General features: G+C 40.4%; 1 pseudogene; it reads left to right on the forward strand.

The window, feature by feature from the left end:
• Positions 1-4,030: 4,030 nt before the first annotated feature.
• LOC128722970 (histone H3-like) lies at positions 4,031-4,417 on the forward strand (annotated as a pseudogene).
• The last annotated feature ends 7,673 nt before the right edge of the window (positions 4,418-12,090 follow it).

The raw sequence follows: 12,090 nt of genomic DNA on the forward strand, positions 1-12,090 counted from the left end.
TCCTTGCAAGAATTAGATTGTTAGAGCTAACACTGGTGGCACATCAAATGATGTCGAATATTGAAGAAAACTATCGAATGTTAAGAGTAGAGCCTCTAACTAAAGAAGATGTAAGAAACGTTCTTAATGAATTTCGCGCAAATATTCCAAGTGGACATACGGTATATAACAAACCACAGATTAAAGTGCAAGAAGAATCAGGGAACGTGACAATAACGGTATCTATCTTAGTTATGGAAGACATACCATATGAAGTGTTCAAAGCATATCCTGTGCCCAACAGAGTTAGTAAACGAGTAATACTTTTGAACGAAACCACAATAGCCATAAATGATAATAGAAAATTTTTTTATCCGCAAAAAACAGAATGGATTAACGAAACAATATGTATCGAATATCATCCTATATTGTCTAGTGAGAAAAATTGTTTAACACAAAAATTACTAAACGAAAAATCATCTAATTGTAAAACCGAAATACTTCCACTCTCGTACACGAGAATGTATCATATGAAAGAAGCTAATTCAGTGCTTTACTATACTAGTGATAAAAATAACATACACGTCAAATGTAACGAACGCTCAATTCAATTAACATACCACGCAGCGCTCATAGAAATGGACACAGGATGTACCCTTTACTCAGAGAATCAAGAAATAAGCGCAGAGGTAGCAAAAGAAAACCAAGTTAAACACTATTTTATCAAACACAATACTTTCGAGAACAGCCATACTACGTTCACTCCGAATCACAAAGTTCTAATAATATTTTGCGCGCTATTGATCTGTGGCATATTAATCTTAGGAGCAATTTTGTTCATGTATTCAAAACGATCAAAAGTAAAAATATCAGAAGGGACTGTACCCGAAGAAATAGAGTTAAGCGAACGACCTGTGAAGCGACATTTCAAACCGCAAGATTAGGTGTAATTCATCAGGATGAACTACAAAGGGGAGAATGTTGCGTGCGCAACGAGTCGGTTTAAAATTATTTCGTCACTTCTGTAACTTGTGGAAGAATCGTTATCGTTACCCCTAATAAATATATAAACATCAATGTGCACGATACATGAGACTGAAACAAGCGCGTCAGCCATAAAAATATGGGACAAGTTTACAAAACAATAACAGAACTGCATGACTCCCGCATGACCATGGTATCGCCAGACCCAAAACACTTCCGCAAACTACGCAAACGCACTACCAACGGCAACAGCAATCGACGAAGCAGTTCACTGGGACGATGTTTCAAACCGCTGACCGGCCAAATTGTAAAACCAAACCAAACCAAACCGAACGAACCGTGGGAAAGACCTGCTTGACCATTAGTATATAAGCTAAAATGTATGGAAAATAAATCTGATTCAATCATGAGCTCATACGAGGAGGTACTTCATTTGTTGAAACGCTTTCCTCAATTACAGCACGCGGTTGTTTCTCACGCCGGGTTTCTGCCCATATCCGAACTGTCCAACACCAGATCTCCCCCTTCTGCGGCATGGGTTCCCCGAATTATTCGGTAGCTGGAACAACTAGCGGGAAGGTTGGAAACTCCTTGGAGATCAACGGTGCGAGACCTTGCTCGGGTAGATTCCCGTACAATTATAATTGCTGCTGCCAGCGACACTCTCTTGCTAGGAGGCCCTTCCTTCGCGGGGCCTGTTCGAGAGTCCGCTCAGCAACACCATCTGTTGCCTTTATTGCCTTTTGTAGTTGGTATACAATTTTCAGCTGATTCCAGAATGATGTTGGAAAGGAGTGGGAGGGTCGGCGATGACCCTGCACATATGCAACAGATCAAAACACAGACACAAACAAACTCCACTTCTCTTCAATAAATCCCCCATCCCAAGCGTCAAGAAAGCCGACATCCTCGGCGTAACCCTTGACTCCCGTCTTTCCTTTTCCCCACATTCCAAACGAGTCAAAAAAGAGGCTATATCCCGAATCAAGCTATTCCGAATGCTCGGTGCAGGAAAACATAAAGCATGCAGATGCTCATTAATAAAAATAATCGATGCTTGGCTACTACCAAAACTTCTATATGGGATAGAAATAGTCTCCAGGCAAAGGGAGACCTTTGAAAAAACAATAAGCCCGATCTATCACGAAGCAGTTAAATTCGCTTCAGGAGCATTTGTCACCAGCCCCAACAAATCTATATTATGTGAGAGTGGACTCCTGCCGATTCAACATCTGGTTACCAAAAGACTAGTAGTCGCGGCCTGCCGGATAAGAGAAAAAGGCGAAGCTGGAAACACCATAGTAGACAGAGCCAACAAAGGTCTTGAAAAACTTACCCAAAACAACTTCCTGGCATATCAAAACTCATCCGCAACTCCTCCCGTCCATGGGACCTTCCACCAATCCAAGTAAACTGGCATTTCCGAGACAGTTTCAACAAACAGCAACGAAAGATTGAAACCAACACTCTTTTCTCTGAAATGCGCCAAACATATTACAAACACCACCACCACATTTACACAGATGGCTCTAGCCACAACAACACAGCGGGCTGTGGAATTTATTCCAAATTTGACAAAATCGCCATCAAACTGCCAGAACATACATCATCCTTTTCTGCCGAAGCAATAGCCATCATCATTGCAATAGAAGACTCCCTACGTTCCGACAAACCATCTGTCATATTCACAGATAGTGCCAGCGTACTCTCTGCTTTAGAACACGGCAACTCCAGAGACGCTAACATCCAAAAGCTCGAACAACTTGCACAGGAATCCACAGTATCCTTATGTTGGATTCCTAGCCATAAATAAAACCCTATTAAGAAAAATAAAAACAACTACAACACCCTGGCCTGATACTAATAACAGCAATGATCAAAAAACTCTGTCCCGCCTACGCATCGGCCATACACGGCTTACACACACACACATATTAGATCGAGCGCCTCCGCCACTATGCAGTTACTGTGGAGTTTCTATTACAGTCCAACATATTCTTGTGGACTGTCTAGGATTCTCAAGACACCGTACCTCCTGCCTTCTTGACCCACAACTGCACAAAATATTATATCCGGATAAAAAAGCGAAGCGAAATTACTTAAATTCCTACGGTTCACCAATCTCAAGCAGCAAATATAACCACCTCACAGCTGCAAAGCCAAACAACATCGGAATATACGGAACTTTAGAGGCGAATGTAGCCACGCCGGCTCAAAGTCTCTATAAAAATACACAAAAAAAAATTTATAATGTGTATGTTGGTAAATGAAATAAATTATTCTCATTATTATTGACATTATTATTCTTATTATTGGTGTTATTAATTGATGCATGGAACAGTTGAATTTTATCGCAATGGTCGTAAAGCGGTATTTATCGGTAGTAGAGGTTGCAAAAATTCACTAACATAGTAAGCTAGAGTAAAACCACTCATTTTTGGTTGTTTTTTGTTGTTTTTTTTTTTAGAACCAAACAAAGTTGTGATTGCCAATGTCAATTGAAGCTGAACGAAGCTGAAGAAGAAGCTCAAATTCTCTGTGCGCCTGGGTGCCGAGCGGCTAGTATGGTATGGTATGGTATGGTATGTATGCTGCAGATTAGGTTAGACGATTTTTAAACAATTCGTGCTTTTATTTGTAGGGGCCGGTAAACGATAGTGAAACGACGGCGAACCTTTCCTTACGTGCAAGGTGCATCAGAGCAGATTACACAAACCACAAGACTGACTGAATATTGATTGATTGTTTTGTACACAGGACTTCAATGATCGGGCCAGTAAAGAAGAAGAAGATTGATTGGGTTGTTTCACATACAACCGAAGACTGCTCTATAAAAGGATTCCCCGTAATCCATGGCCATCGAACATTGATATCCCGCGAAATTGTATGACAAAACAGCTAGACCTGCTGCCAACTCAACACCGTAAGCGTAACGGTCGACGCGTGGTTAAGAGGATATCGCACGTGTTCACCACACAGATCATACACGTTTGTTCTTGGGAAATGGTTGGCTCAACCACAAGCCAACGAACGGTCAAAAGCCTGCGGCTTTGCTAGAGCTTTCTATATGACTTGAACCGGAGGAAAGGCTCCCCGCAAGCAGCTCGCCACCAAGGCAGCGCCCAAGAGTGCCCCGGCCACTGGTGGTGTGCAGAAGCCCCATCGTTACCGCCCCGGTACGGTCGCGCTGCGCGAGATCCGTCGCTACCAGAAGTCGACCGAGCTGCTGATCCGCAAGCTGCCCTTCCAGCGGCTGGTGCGTGAGATCGCCCAGGACTTCAAGACCGATCTGCGCTTCCAGAGCTCGGCCGTGATGGCGCTGCAGGAGGCCAGCGAGGCGTACTTGGTCGGTCTGTTCGAGGACACGAATCTGTGCGCGATTCACGCCAAGCGTGTTACCATCATGCCAAAGGACATCCAGCTGGCGCGTCGTATCCGTGGCGAGCGTGCTTAAGTGTTCGGTCGATCGATCGGTCGGTCGATCGGTCGGTCGGTCGGTCGGTCGGTCGGTCAGTCTGTTGGGTCCCACAAAAAACGGTCCTTTTCAGGACCATAAATTGTCTATTGAAAAGAATTGAGGTCTAGCTTCCCGACACCTAGGGAAAGGGAGGTTGCGGGTGGGGAATATAGTGAAACATAGTTCTTTGCAGCTTAAAATGCATCGGATCCACGCATGGGGTGTATTTTATCTGAAAAATGAAAAGTGAAACAAAAAAAAGCTGTTCACGAAGGAGAGGGAGAGAGGAAGAGGGGGGAAGATGGGGTGAGGCAACCAAAACGCGTACGGAGTACAGAATTGCATCGAAGGCCCTGGATGTTATCACACAGCATATGTTTATCGTTGACGCTTAGCTTAGCTCCTCCTTTGCCTAATTTTGCAGAAAACAAAAGAAAGTGGGAGTGGCTTTGTGCCTAAGTTCAAAAGTGTAAAAAACGGTGGACCAAAATAAGTGGGCGTGACATACAGCCAGTGTAATAGTGAAGAACAAAAACACACAGTATTTCCCGCATAGTGAAGAAGAAGACATACCAGAGAGAAAACATCCTAAAAAAGAACAAGGAGAGTGAGGCGGACCGACAGGATGTCGGACCCGCATGATCCCAGGAGGGCCCAGTGAGACAAATAAGGTTCATTTTGCCGTTAAGCAGCGCTTAAGTCGATGCCCCTTAAGAGTATCCCAGTGAGACAAATAAGGTTCATTTTGCCGTTAAGCAGCGCTTAAGTCGATGCCCCTTAAGAGTATATTTTCAGTCGTTATGCAGCGCTGCTTAGTGGCAACTTGGAGCTAAATGTAGCATCGCAGCTGATTAGCGGCAACCGTTTTTTAGTATAGAGCGCTGCTTAAGCCCTAAAAGTAGCATTCAGACAAAAAAAAATTTTTCGCTCTCTCTTATTCTTGCTTTTATTTTCTCTCAATTTCCTGATTCTCTCTGATTCTATCTACTATTTGACTACTCTCCACCCCCCACCCCTTTACACATATTTCCCATACTTGAAATTATCTCCTTGCTACTAAATTCATCTTTTTTTCCTGCGCTCGTGTTATAGGAATCGAACCCAGAATACTTGGTATAGAATTTCAACGTGTCGTACATACGCCCAAAAATTAAATTATATTTGGCCCGTCATGATGCTAATAAATACTCCTTATTCTTCGGACAGAAGTTGTAAAGGAAATAATTTGTTTCTGATAACATTGTGATAGAATGATAGCAAGCTTCCCAGTGAGACAAATAAGGTTCATTTTGCCGTTAAGCAGCGCTTAAGTCGATGCCCCTTAAGAGTATATTTTCAGTCGTTATGCAGCGCTGCTTAGTGGCAACTTGGAGCTAAATGTAGCATCGCAGCTGCTTAGCGGCAACCGTTTTTTAGTATAGAGCGCTGCTTAAGCCCTAAAAGTAGCATTCAGACAAAAAAAATTTTTTTCGCTCTCTCTTATTCTTGCTTTTATTTTCTCTCAATTTCCTGATTCTCTCTGATTCTATCTACTATTTGACTACTCTCCACCCCCCACCCCTTTACACATATTTCCCATACTTGAAATTATCTCCTTGCTACTAAATTCATCTTTTTTTCCTGCGCTCGGGTTATAGGAATCGAACCCAGAATACTTGGTATAGAATTTCAACGTGTTGTACATACGCCCAAAAATTAAATTATATTTGGCCCGTCATGATGCTAATAAACACTCATTATTCTTCGGACAGAAGTTGTAAAGGAAATAATTTGTTTCTGATAACATTGTGATAGAATGATAGCAAGCTTCCCAGTGAGACAAATAAGGTTCATTTTGCCGTTAAGCAGCGCTTAAGTCGATGCCCCTTAAGAGTATATTTTCAGTCGTTATGCAGCGCTGCTTAGTGGCAACTTGGAGCTAAATGTAGCATCGCAGCTGCTTAGCGGCAACCGTTTTTTAGTATAGAGCGCTGCTTAAGCCCTAAAAGTAGCATTCAGACAAAAAAAAAATTTTTCGCTCTCTCTTATTCTTGCTTTTATTTTCTCTCAATTTCCTGATTCTCTCTGATTCTATCTACTATTTGACTACTCTCCACCCCCCACCCCTTTACACATATTTCCCATACTTGAAATTATCTCCTTGCTACTAAATTCATCTTTTTTTCCTGCGCTCGTGTTATAGGAATCGAACCCAGAATACTTGGTATAGAATTTCAACGTGTTGTACATACGCCCAAAAATTAAATTATATTTGGCCCGTCATGATGCTAATAAACACTCATTATTCTTCGGACAGAAGTTGTAAAGGAAATAATTTGTTTCTGATAACATTGTGATAGAATGATAGCAAGCTTCCCAGTGAGACAAATAAGGTTGATTTTGCCGTTAAGCAGCGCTTAAGTCGATGCCCCTTAAGAGTATATTTTCAGTCGTTATGCAGCGCTGCTTAGTGGCAACTTGGAGCTAAATGTAGCATCGCAGCTGCTTAGCGGCAACCGTTTTTTAGTATAGAGCGCTGCTTAAGCCCTAAAAGTAGCATTCAGACAAAAAAAAAATTTTTCGCTCTCTCTTATTCTTGCTTTTATTTTCTCTCAATTTCCTGATTCTCTCTGATTCTATCTACTATTTGACTACTCTCCACCCCCCACCCCTTTACACATATTTCCCATACTTGAAATTATCTCCTTGCTACTAAATTCATCTTTTTTTCCTGCGCTCGTGTTATAGGAATCGAACCCAGAATACTTGGTATAGAATTTCAACGTGTTGTACATACGCCCAAAAATTAAATTATATTTGGCCCGTCATGATGCTAATAAATACTCCTTATTCTTCGGACAGAAGTTGTAAAGGAAATAATTTGTTTCTGATAACATTGTGATAGAATGATAGCAAGCTTCCCAGTGAGACAAATAAGGTTGATTTTGCCGTTAAGCAGCGCTTAAGTCGATGCCCCTTAAGAGTATATTTTCAGTCGTTATGCAGCGCTGCTTAGTGGCAACTTGGAGCTAAATGTAGCATCGCAGCTGTTTAGCGGCAACCGTTTTTTAGTATAGAGCGCTGCTTAAGCGCTGCTTAAGCCCTAAAAGTAGCATTCAGACAAAAAAATTTTTTTCGCTCTCTCTTATTCTTGCTTTTATTTTCTCTCAATTTCCTGATTCTCTCTGATTCTATCTACTATTTGACTACTCTCCACCCCCCACCCCTTTACACATATTTCCCATACTTGAAATTATCTCCTTGCTACTAAATTCATCTTTTTTTCCTGCGCTCGTGTTATAGGAATCGAACCCAGAATACTTGGTATAGAATTTCAACGTGTTGTACATACGCCCAAAAATTAAATTATATTTGGCCCGTCATGATGCTAATAAACACTCATTATTCTTCGGACAGAAGTTGTAAAGGAAATAATTTGTTTCTGATAACATTGTGATAGAATGATAGCAAGCTTCCCAGTGAGACAAATAAGGTTGATTTTGCCGTTAAGCAGCGCTTAAGTCGATGCCCCTTAAGAGTATATTTTCAGTCGTTATGCAGCGCTGCTTAGTGTTAACTTGAAGCTAAATGTAGCATCGCAGCTGCTTAGCGGCAACCGTTTTTTAGTATAGAGCGCTGCTTAAGCCCTAAAAGTAGCATTCAGACAAAAAAAATTTTTTTCGCTCTCTCTTATTCTTGCTTTTATTTTCTCTCAATTTCCTGATTCTCTCTGATTCTATCTACTATTTGACTACTCTCCACCCCCCACCCCTTTACACATATTTCCCATACTTGAAATTATCTCCTTGCTACTAAATTCATCTTTTTTTCCTGCGCTCGTGTTATAGGAATCGAACCCAGAATACTTGGTATAGAATTTCAACGTGTCGTACATACGCCCAAAAATTAAATTATATTTGGCCCGTCATGATGCTAATAAACACTCATTATTCTTCGGACAGAAGTTGTAAAGGAAATAATTTGTTTCTGATAACATTGTGATAGAATGATAGCAAGCTTCCCAGTGAGACAAATAAGGTTGATTTTGCCGTTAAGCAGCGCTTAAGTCGATGCCCCTTAAGAGTATATTTTCAGTCGTTATGCAGCGCTGCTTAGTGTTAACTTGAAGCTAAATGTAGCATCGCAGCTGCTTAGCGGCAACCGTTTTTTAGTATAGAGCGCTGCTTAAGCCCTAAAAGTAGCATTCAGACAAAAAAAAAATTTTTCGCTCTCTCTTATTCTTGCTTTTATTTTCTCTCAATTTCCTGATTCTCTCTGATTCTATCTACTATTTGACTACTCTCCACCCCCCACCCCTTTACACATATTTCCCATACTTGAAATTATCTCCTTGCTACTAAATTCATCTTTTTTTCCTGCGCTCGTGTTATAGGAATCGAACCCAGAATACTTGGTATAGAATTTCAACGTGTTGTACATACGCCCAAAAATTAAATTATATTTGGCCCGTCATGATGCTAATAAATACTCCTTATTCTTCGGACAGAAGTTGTAAAGGAAATAATTTGTTTCTGATAACATTGTGATAGAATGATAGCAAGCTTCCCAGTGAGACAAATAAGGTTCATTTTGCCGTTAAGCAGCGCTTAAGTCGATGCCCCTTAAGAGTATATTTTCAGTCGTTATGCAGCGCTGCTTAGTGGCAACTTGGAGCTAAATGTAGCATCGCAGCTGCTTAGCGGCAACCGTTTTTTAGTATAGAGCGCTGCTTAAGCGCTGCTTAAGCCCTAAAAGTAGCATTCAGACAAAAAAAAATTTTTTCGCTCTCTCTTATTCTTGCTTTTATTTTCTCTCAATTTCCTGATTCTATCTACTATTTGACTACTCTCCACCCCCCACCCCTTTACACATATTTCCCATACTTGAAATTATCTCCTTGCTACTAAATTCATCTTTTTTTCCTGCGCTCGTGTTATAGGAATCGAACCCAGAATACTTGGTATAGAATTTCAACGTGTTGTACATACGCCCAAAAATTAAATTATATTTGGCCCGTCATGATGCTAATAAACACTCATTATTCTTCGGACAGAAGTTGTAAAGGAAATAATTTGTTTCTGATAACATTGTGATAGAATGATAGCAAGCTTCCCAGTGAGACAAATAAGGTTGATTTTGCCGTTAAGCAGCGCTTAAGTCGATGCCCCTTAAGAGTATATTTTCAGTCGTTATGCAGCGCTGCTTAGTGGCAACTTGGAGCTAAATGTAGCATCGCAGCTGCTTAGCGGCAACCGTTTTTTAGTATAGAGCGCTGCTTAAGCCCTAAAAGTAGCATTCAGACAAAAAAAAAATTTTTCGCTCTCTCTTATTCTTGCTTTTATTTTCTCTCAATTTCCTGATTCTCTCTGATTCTATCTACTATTTGACTACTCTCCACCCCCCACCCCTTTACACATATTTCCCATACTTGAAATTATCTCCTTGCTACTAAATTCATCTTTTTTTCCTGCGCTCGTGTTATAGGAATCGAACCCAGAATACTTGGTATAGAATTTCAACGTGTTGTACATACGCCCAAAAATTAAATTATATTTGGCCCGTCATGATGCTAATAAACACTCATTATTCTTCGGACAGAAGTTGTAAAGGAAATAATTTGTTTCTGATAACATTGTGATAGAATGATAGCAAGCTTCCCAGTGAGACAAATAAGGTTCATTTTGCCGTTAAGCAGCGCTTAAGTCGATGCCCCTTAAGAGTATATTTTCAGTCGTTATGCAGCGCTGCTTAGTGGCAACTTGGAGCTAAATGTAGCATCGCAGCTGCTTAGCGGCAACCGTTTTTTAGTATAGAGCGCTGCTTAAGCCCTAAAAGTAGCATTCAGACAAAAAAAATTTTTTCGCTCTCTCTTATTCTTGCTTTTATTTTCTCTCAATTTCCTGATTCTCTCTGATTCTATCTACTATTTGACTACTCTCCACCCCCCACCCCTTTACACATATTTCCCATACTTGAAATTATCTCCTTGCTACTAAATTCATCTTTTTTTCCTGCGCTCGTGTTATAGGAATCGAACCCAGAATACTTGGTATAGAATTTCAACGTGTTGTACATACGCCCAAAAATTAAATTATATTTGGCCCGTCATGATGCTAATAAACACTCATTATTCTTCGGACAGAAGTTGTAAAGGAAATAATTTGTTTCTGATAACATTGTGATAGAATGATAGCAAGCTTCCCAGTGAGACAAATAAGGTTGATTTTGCCGTTAAGCAGCGCTTAAGTCGATGCCCCTTAAGAGTATATTTTCAGTCGTTATGCAGCGCTGCTTAGTGGCAACTTGGAGCTAAATGTAGCATCGCAGCTGCTTAGCGGCAACCGTTTTTTAGTATAGAGCGCTGCTTAAGCCCTAAAAGTAGCATTCAGACAAAAAAAAATTTTTCGCTCTCTCTTATTCTTGCTTTTATTTTCTCTCAATTTCCTGATTCTCTCTGATTCTATCTACTATTTGACTACTCTCCACCCCCCACCCCTTTACACATATTTCCCATACTTGAAATTATCTCCTTGCTACTAAATTCATCTTTTTTTCCTGCGCTCGTGTTATAGGAATCGAACCCAGAATACTTGGTATAGAATTTCAACGTGTTGTACATACGCCCAAAAATTAAATTATATTTGGCCCGTCATGATGCTAATAAATACTCCTTATTCTTCGGACAGAAGTTGTAAAGGAAATAATTTGTTTCTGATAACATTGTGATAGAATGATAGCAAGCTTCCCAGTGAGACAAATAAGGTTGATTTTGCCGTTAAGCAGCGCTTAAGTCGATGCCCCTTAAGAGTATATTTTCAGTCGTTATGCAGCGCTGCTTAGTGGCAACTTGGAGCTAAATGTAGCATCGCAGCTGCTTAGCGGCAACCGTTTTTTAGTATAGAGCGCTGCTTAAGCCCTAAAAGTAGCATTCAGACAAAAAAAAAATTTTTCGCTCTCTCTTATTCTTGCTTTTATTTTCTCTCAATTTCCTGATTCTCTCTGATTCTATCTACTATTTGACTACTCTCCACCCCCCACCCCTTTACACATATTTCCCATACTTGAAATTATCTCCTTGCTACTAAATTCATCTTTTTTTCCTGCGCTCGTGTTATAGGAATCGAACCCAGAATACTTGGTATAGAATTTCAACGTGTTGTACATACGCCCAAAAATTAAATTATATTTGGCCCGTCATGATGCTAATAAATACTCCTTATTCTTCGGACAGAAGTTGTAAAGGAAATAATTTGTTTCTGATAACATTGTGATAGAATGATAGCAAGCTTCCCAGTGAGACAAATAAGGTTGATTTTGCCGTTAAGCAGCGCTTAAGTCGATGCCCCTTAAGAGTATATTTTCAGTCGTTATGCAGCGCTGCTTAGTGGCAACTTGGAGCTAAATGTAGCATCGCAGCTGTTTAGCGGCAACCGTTTTTTAGTATAGAGCGCTGCTTAAGCCCTAAAAGTAGCATTCAGACAAAAAAAATTTTTTCGCTCTCTCTTATTCTTGCTTTTATTTTCTCTCAATTTCCTGATTCTCTCTGATTCTATCTACTATTTGACTACTCTCCACCCCCCACCCCTTTACACATATTTCCCATACTTGAAATTATCTCCTTGCTACTAAATTCATCTTTTTTTCCTGCGCTCGTGTTATAGGAATCGAACCCAGAATACTTGGTATAGAAT

This window comes from Anopheles nili, chromosome 3 (genome assembly GCF_943737925.1).
Source record: "Anopheles nili chromosome 3, idAnoNiliSN_F5_01, whole genome shotgun sequence".
Taxonomy (NCBI): Eukaryota; Metazoa; Arthropoda; class Insecta; order Diptera; family Culicidae; genus Anopheles; species Anopheles nili.